Genomic DNA, 7,220 nt, shown 5'->3' with positions numbered 1-7,220 from the left:
TGTTCTGGGTGGTTGCCAGAGTTTTACTATGCAGTTAAGATGCTCTGATTGTTTTAGACTGTTGCTATGAGGTTGCCAAGGGGTTGCTATGCAGTTAAGCTGCTCTGGGTGTTTTAGAGTGTTGCTATGAGGTTGCTATGGTGTTGCTATGCAGTTAAGCTGCTCTGGGTGTTTGAAAGTTTGTTGCTATGTGGTTGCTAAGGTGTTGCTATGCAGTTAAGTTTCCCTGGGTGTTTTAAGTGTTGCTATGTGGTTGCTAAGGTGTTCTGGGTTGTTGCTAGGGTGTTACTATGCATTTAAGCTGCTCTGGGTGTTTAAAAGTGTGTTGCTATGCGGTTGCCAAGATGCTCTGGATGGTTGCTAGGGTGTTGCTATGAAGTTAAGCTTCTCTGGGTTTTTAATGTGTGGCTATGCATTTACCAAGATGTTTTGGGTGGTTGCTAAGGTGATACTACGAAGTTAAGCTGCTCTGAATGTTTTTAGTGTGTAGCTATACATTTGCCAGGGTGTTCTGGTGGTTGTTAAAGTGTTGCTATGAATTTAAGCTGCTCTACGTGTTTGAAAGTGTGTTGCTATGCGGTTGCTAATGTGTTCTGGGTGGTTGCTAGAGTGTTGCTATGCAGTTAAGCTGCTCTGGGTGTTCGAAAGCGTGTTGCTATGCGGTTGCCATGTGTTCTGTGTGGTTGTTAGTGTGTTTCTATGCAATTAAGCTGCTCTGGGTGTTTTTAAGTGTGTTTCTATGCAGTTGCCATGTGTTCTGGGTGGTTGCCAGAGTGTTACTATGCAGTAATTAAATGCTCTGATTGTTTTAGACTGCTGCTATGAGGTTGCCAAGGGGTTGCTATGCAGTTAAGCTGCTCTGGGTGTTTTTAAGTGTGTTTCTATGTGGTTGCCATGTGTTCTGGGTGGTTGCCAGAGTTTAACTATGCAGTTAAGATGCTCTGATTGTTTTAGACTGTTGCTATGAGGTTGCCAAGGGATTGCTATGCAGTTAAGCTGCTCTGGGTGTTTTAGAGTGTTGCTATGAGGTTGCTATGGTGTTGCTATGCAGTTAAGCTGCTCTGGGTGTTTGAAAGTTTGTTGCTATGTGGTTGCTAAGGTGTTGCTATGCAGTTAAGTTTCCCTGGGTGTTTTTATGTGCTGCTATGTGGTTGCCAAGGTGTTCTGGGTGGTTGCTAGGGTGTTACTATGCAGTTAAGCTGCTCTGGGTGTTTTAAGTGTTGCTATGTGGTTGCTAAGGTGTTCTGGGTTGTTGCTAGGGTGTTACTATGCATTTAAGCTGCTCTGGGTGTTTTAAAGTGTTGATATGTGGTTGCCAAGGTGTTCTGGGTGGTTGCTAGGGTGTTACTATGCAGTTAAGCTGCTCTGGGTGTTTTTAAGTGTTGATATGTGGTTGCTAGGGTGTTACTATGCAGTTAAGCTGCTCTGGGTGTTTTAAAGTGTTGATATGTGGTTGCTAGGGTGTGACTATGCAGTTAAGCTGCTCTGGGTGTTTTAAAGTGTTGATATGTGGTTGCCAAGGTGTTCTGGGTGGTTGCTAGGGTGTTACTATGCAGTTAAGCTGCTCTGGGTGTTTTTAAGTGTTGATATGTGGTTACTAGGGTGTTACTATGCAGTTAAGCTGCTCTGGCTGTTTTTAAGTGTTGCTATGTAGTTGCTAAGGTGTTCTGGGTTGTTGCTAGGTGTTTTCTTCATATTTGGTGTTGACGAATCCTGCATCCTCGTGTCTCAGCATCTTCTAGTCAGTATGCGTGGTTCGGGTTAATCCTTCACTGTGTGTCTGTGTATTCAGATGTTGTCTAGTGCAGCAGGTACAAATGGTGAATCTGATCTGTTAGTAAAGTAACTGCACACTCTCCTCAGTAACGCACATGATTTGTGTGATGATTCGCGTCTGGAGCACAAAGACACTGTTTGCACTCAACTTTAGTTCTTTGTTTCAACAGGCGTTTTGGCGTCTCTGTTGTCTTGAGGGAGAATATTGTTGTGTTTGTGTTTGTCACAAGGCATATTCTCTCTAATTCTCTCCAGATGGACCTTCATGTCTTCTGCATCTGTAGAGTTTGCTCAAACAGGGTGTGAGTGTTTGTTGATGAAAATATTGTCACACACAGAGAACAATAAGATGATGAAGACCCAAGAGAATCGTCAAGAGTCATGAGGAAAGCTGGATGAATCTAATCAACTGGTTATCAGTGACTCTCTCTGTCAGTCAGTCACACACACACACACACACACACAGGAACGTGTTCATCAGCACAATAACTGAGGTTGTAAATCAAAGATTATTGGAGTAAATTCTAAAAAAATAATAAAATTTTTTTTAATTTAATGTGTTTCTGACTTTAATACAGAACAGTCGTAAAGCTGTTAAGACATCTCAGCTGTTGAAAAGGATACTTGATGTATTAGATGTACGATTGATTTTTGATACAAGATGCAGAATTGTTACCATATTTCTTTTATAGATTCAAGTATGACTCTGTATTCCCCTATTGTTATTGTTATTATTTCATTAAAAAAAAAAGTGTTACTTTCCATTCCATTGTAATTAATTGTGAAATCAATGTATTTAAGTGTATGTGTCAGTGTATATGTAAGGTAATTTCTGAATGGTTATTGATATAAATCATTACAGATATGTTTCTGCTGCTGAAAGTGTCTCTTTCTGACACCGAGATCTAATAAAAGCAGCTCTGATGTTAAATGTGTATGAGCATGATGAGGCTTTGAAGGAGTCTTTACTATTACAGTATATGATCCTTAAAGTACAGACACCTTAAAAAAACATGCATTATCTTGATTTTCTGTCTTGTTTCAATGAAATATCGATTTCCTTGTTGCTTTTTCAACAAGGAAAAAAAATGATGTTCTTCCTCAGTGTTTCTGTCTTGTTTTCCAGCACAAATATCTAAACATTCTTAAATCAAGATACATTTACTGGAGAAGAACAATGACTGAAGATATTAAGTCTTGTTTACTGAAAAATGTATCAAATTAAGTGATTTTATTCTTAAAACAAGAACAAATATATGCCAATGGAGTCAGAAAAATAAAAGAGAAAACAAGTTTAATTTTCTAAGATATTTCTACTGGAAAACAATATAAAAATACTGAGGAAGAACATCAGGTTACACTTTATTTTAAGGTGTCATTGTTACAATGCAATTATACATTTAACTACTGAGTGATATTAAATAAAGGATTTGTTAATTATTGATAATTTACTGTTATTACTATAGTAAATACATGTTACATATGTAACAAGGACACTCTGAACATAATGTTTTTACGGTGTAATTCAGATAGTTCATGCTGTGTGAATGAAGAGTACGTTTTGGTTTCAGACTCTTTCGACGTCTGATAGTAATGAACCCGGTGGGCGTTTGGAAACAGCAGCTCTTCTAAACATCTGGGCTACAGAAGAAGGACAGAAGAAGAAGGACAGAAGAAAGACAGAAGAAGAAGGACAGAAGGAGGACAGAAGGAGGACAGAAGAAGAAGGACAGAAGAAGAAGGATAGAAGGACAGAAGAAGAAGGACAGAAGAAGAAGGACAGAAGAAGAAGGACAGAAGAAGAAGGACAGGAGGACAGAAGAAGAAGGACAGAAGGACAGAAGAAGGACAGAAGAAGGACAGAAGAAGAAGGACAGAAGAAGGACAGAAGAAGAAGGACAGAAGAAGAAGGACAGAAGAAGAAGGACAGAAGAAGAAGGATAGAAGAAGGACAGAAGAAGGAGGACAGAAGAAGGACAGAAGAAGAAGGACAGAAGGACAGAAGAAGAAGGATAGAAGGACAGAAGAAGGACAGAAGAAGAAGGACAGAAGAAGAAGGATAGAAGAAGGACAGAAGAAGGAGGACAGAAGAAGGACAGAAGAAGAAGGACAGAAGGACAGAAGAAGAAGGACAGAAGAAGGACAGAAGAAGAAGGACAGAAGAAGGAGGACAGAAGGAGGACAGAAGAAGAAGGACAGAAGAAGAAGGACAGAAGGACAGAAGAAGGACAGAAGAAGAAGGACAGAAGAAGAAGGACAGAAGGACAGAAGAAGAAGGATAGAAGAAGGACAGAAGGACAGAAGAAGAAGGACAGAAGAAGAAGGACAGAAGAAGAAGGACAGAAGAAGAAGGATAGAAGAAGGACAGAAGAAGGACAGAAGAAGGACAGAAGAAGAAGGACAGAAGAAGGACAGAAGAAGGACAGAAGAAGAAGGACAGAAGAAGAAGGATAGAAGGACAGAAGAAGAAGGACAGAAGAAGAAGGATAGAAGAAGGACAGAAGAAGAAGGACAGAAGAAGAAGGACAGAAGAAGGACAGAAGAAGAAGGACAGAAGAAGGACAGAAGAAGGACAGAAGAAGAAGGATAGAAGGACAGAAGAAGAAGGACAGAAGAAGAAGGATAGAAGAAGGACAGAAGAAGAAGGACAGAAGGAGGACAGAAGAAGAAGGACAGAAGGAGGACAGAAGAAGAAGGACAGAAGAAGGACAGAAGAAGAAGGACAGAAGGACAGAAGGAGGACAGAAGAAGAAGGACAGAAGAAGGACAGAAGAAGAAGGACAGAAGAAGGACAGAAGAAGAAGGACAGAAGAAGGACAGAAGAAGGACAGAAGGACAGAAGAAGGACAGAAGAAGAAGGACAGAAGGACAGAAGAAGAAGGATAGAAGAAGAAGGACAGAAGGACAGAAGAAGAAGGACAGAAGAAGGACAGAAGAAGGACAGAAGAAGAAGGATAGAAGGACAGAAGAAGGAGGACAGAAGAAGGACAGAAGAAGAAGGACAGAAGAAGGACAGAAGAAGGACAGAAGAAGAAGGACAGAAGAAGAAGGACAGAAGAAGAAGGACAGAAGGACAGAAGAAGAAGGACAGAAGAAGGACAGAAGAAGGACAGAAGAAGAAGGACAGAAGAAGAAGGATAGAAGGACAGAAGAAGGAGGACAGAAGAAGGACAGAAGAAGAAGGACAGAAGAAGGACAGAAGAAGGAGGACAGAAGAAGGACAGAAGAAGAAGGACAGAAGAAGGACAGAAGAAGGACAGAAGAAGGACAGAAGAAGAAGGATAGAAGGACAGAAGAAGAAGGACAGAAGAAGGACAGAAGAAGAAGGATAGAAGGACAGAAGAAGGACAGAAGAAGGACAGAAGAAGGACAGAAGAAGAAGGACAGAAGAAGGATAGAAGAAGGACAGAAGAAGGACAGAAGAAGGACAGAAGAAGAAGGATAGAAGAAGGACAGAAGAAGAAGGACAGAAGAAGGATAGAAGAAGGACAGAAGAAGGACATAAGAAGAAGGACAGAAGAAGGACAGAAGAAGAAGGACAGAAGAAGGACAGAAGATGGACAGAAGAAGAAGGACAGAAGAAGGACAGAAGAAGAAGGACAGAAGAAGAAGGATAGAAGGACAGAAGAAGAAGGACAGAAGAAGAAGGACAGAAGGACAGAAGAAGGACAGAAGAAGGACAGAAGGACAGAAGGACAGAAGAAGGACAGAAGAAGGACAGAAGAAGAAGGACAGAAGAAGGACAGAAGAAGAAGGACAGAAGAAGAAGGACAGAAGGACAGAAGAAGAAGGACAGAAGAAGGACAGAAGAAGAAGGACAGAAGAAGGACAGAAGAAGAAGGACAGAAGAAGAAGGACAGAAGAAGAAGGACAGAAGAAGAAGGACAGAAGAAGGACAGAAGAAGAAGGACAGAAGAAGGACAGAAGAAGGACAGAAGAAGGACAGAAGGACAGCAGAAGGACAGAAGAAGGACAGAAGGACAGAAGAAGGACAGAAGAAGAAGGACAGAAGAAGGACAGAAGAAGGACAGAAGAAGGACAGAAGAAGGACAGAAGGACAGAAGAAGAAGGACAGAAGAAGGACAGAAGAAGGACAGAAGAAGGACAGAAGAAGAAGGACAGAAGAAGGACAGAAGAAGGACAGGAGGACAGAAGAAGAAGGACAGAAGAAGGACAGAAGAAGGACAGGAGGACAGAAGAAGAAGGACAGAAGAAGGACAGAAGAAGGACAGAAGAAGGACAGAAGAAGGACAGGAGGACAGAAGAAGAAGGACAGAAGAAGGACAGAAGAAGGACAGAAGGACAGAAGAAGGACAGAAGAAGGACAGAAGGACAGAAGAAGGACAGAAGAAGGACAGAAGGACAGAAGAAGGACAGCAGAAGGACAGAAGAAGGACAGAAGGACAGAAGAAGGACAGAAGAAGAAGGACAGAAGAAGAAGGACAGAAGAAGGACAGAAGAAGGACAGAAGAAGGACAGAAGAAGAAGGACAGAAGAAGGACAGAAGAAGGACAGAAGAAGGACAGAAGGACAGAAGAAGGACAGCAGAAGGACAGAAGAAGGACAGAAGGACAGAAGAAGGACAGAAGAAGAAGGACAGAAGAAGAAGGACAGAAGAAGGACAGAAGAAGGACAGAAGAAGGACAGAAGAAGAAGGACAGAAGAAGGACAGAAGAAGGACAGAAGAAGGACAGAAGGACAGAAGAAGAAGGACAGAAGAAGGACAGAAGGACAGAAGAAGAAGGACAGAAGAAGGACAGAAGAAGGACAGAAGAAGGACAGAAGAAGAAGGACAGAAGAAGGACAGAAGAAGGACAGAAGAAGGACAGAAGAAGGACAGAAGGACAGAAGAAGGACAGAAGAAGAAGGACAGAAGAAGGACAGAAGAAGGACAGAAGAAGGACAGAAGAAGAAGGACAGAAGAAGGACAGAAGAAGGACAGAAGAAGGACAGAAGGACAGAAGAAGAAGGACAGAAGAAGGACAGAAGGACAGAAGAAGAAGGACAGAAGAAGGACAGAAGAAGGACAGAAGAAGGACAGAAGAAGAAGGACAGAAGAAGGACAGAAGAAGGACAGAAGAAGGACAGAAGGACAGAAGAAGAAGGACAGAAGAAGGACAGAAGGACAGAAGAAGAAGGACAGAAGAAGGACAGAAGAAGGACAGAAGAAGAAGGACAGAAGAAGGACAGAAGAAGGACAGAAGAAGGACAGAAGAAGAAGGACAGAAGAAGGACAGAAGAAGGACAGAAGAAGAAGGACAGAAGAAGGACAGAAGAAGGACAGGAGGACAGAAGAAGGACAGAAGAAGAAGGACAGGAGGACAGAAGAAGGACAGTCTCTCAGGCTTGAACAACATGAATGTGAGTGAATGATTGTGAGACTCGTCTTGTAATGTCCTGAGACTTCTGCAGTTCGAGACGGCTGTTTAACTGAGGACAGTTCG

This window comes from Abramis brama (genome assembly GCF_963993115.1).
Source record: "Abramis brama genome assembly, chromosome: 8".
In the NCBI taxonomy this organism is placed as follows: Eukaryota; Metazoa; Chordata; class Actinopteri; order Cypriniformes; family Leuciscidae; genus Abramis; species Abramis brama.
The sequence above is the reverse complement of the archived record's forward strand: the minus strand, read 5'-3'. Positions refer to the sequence as shown.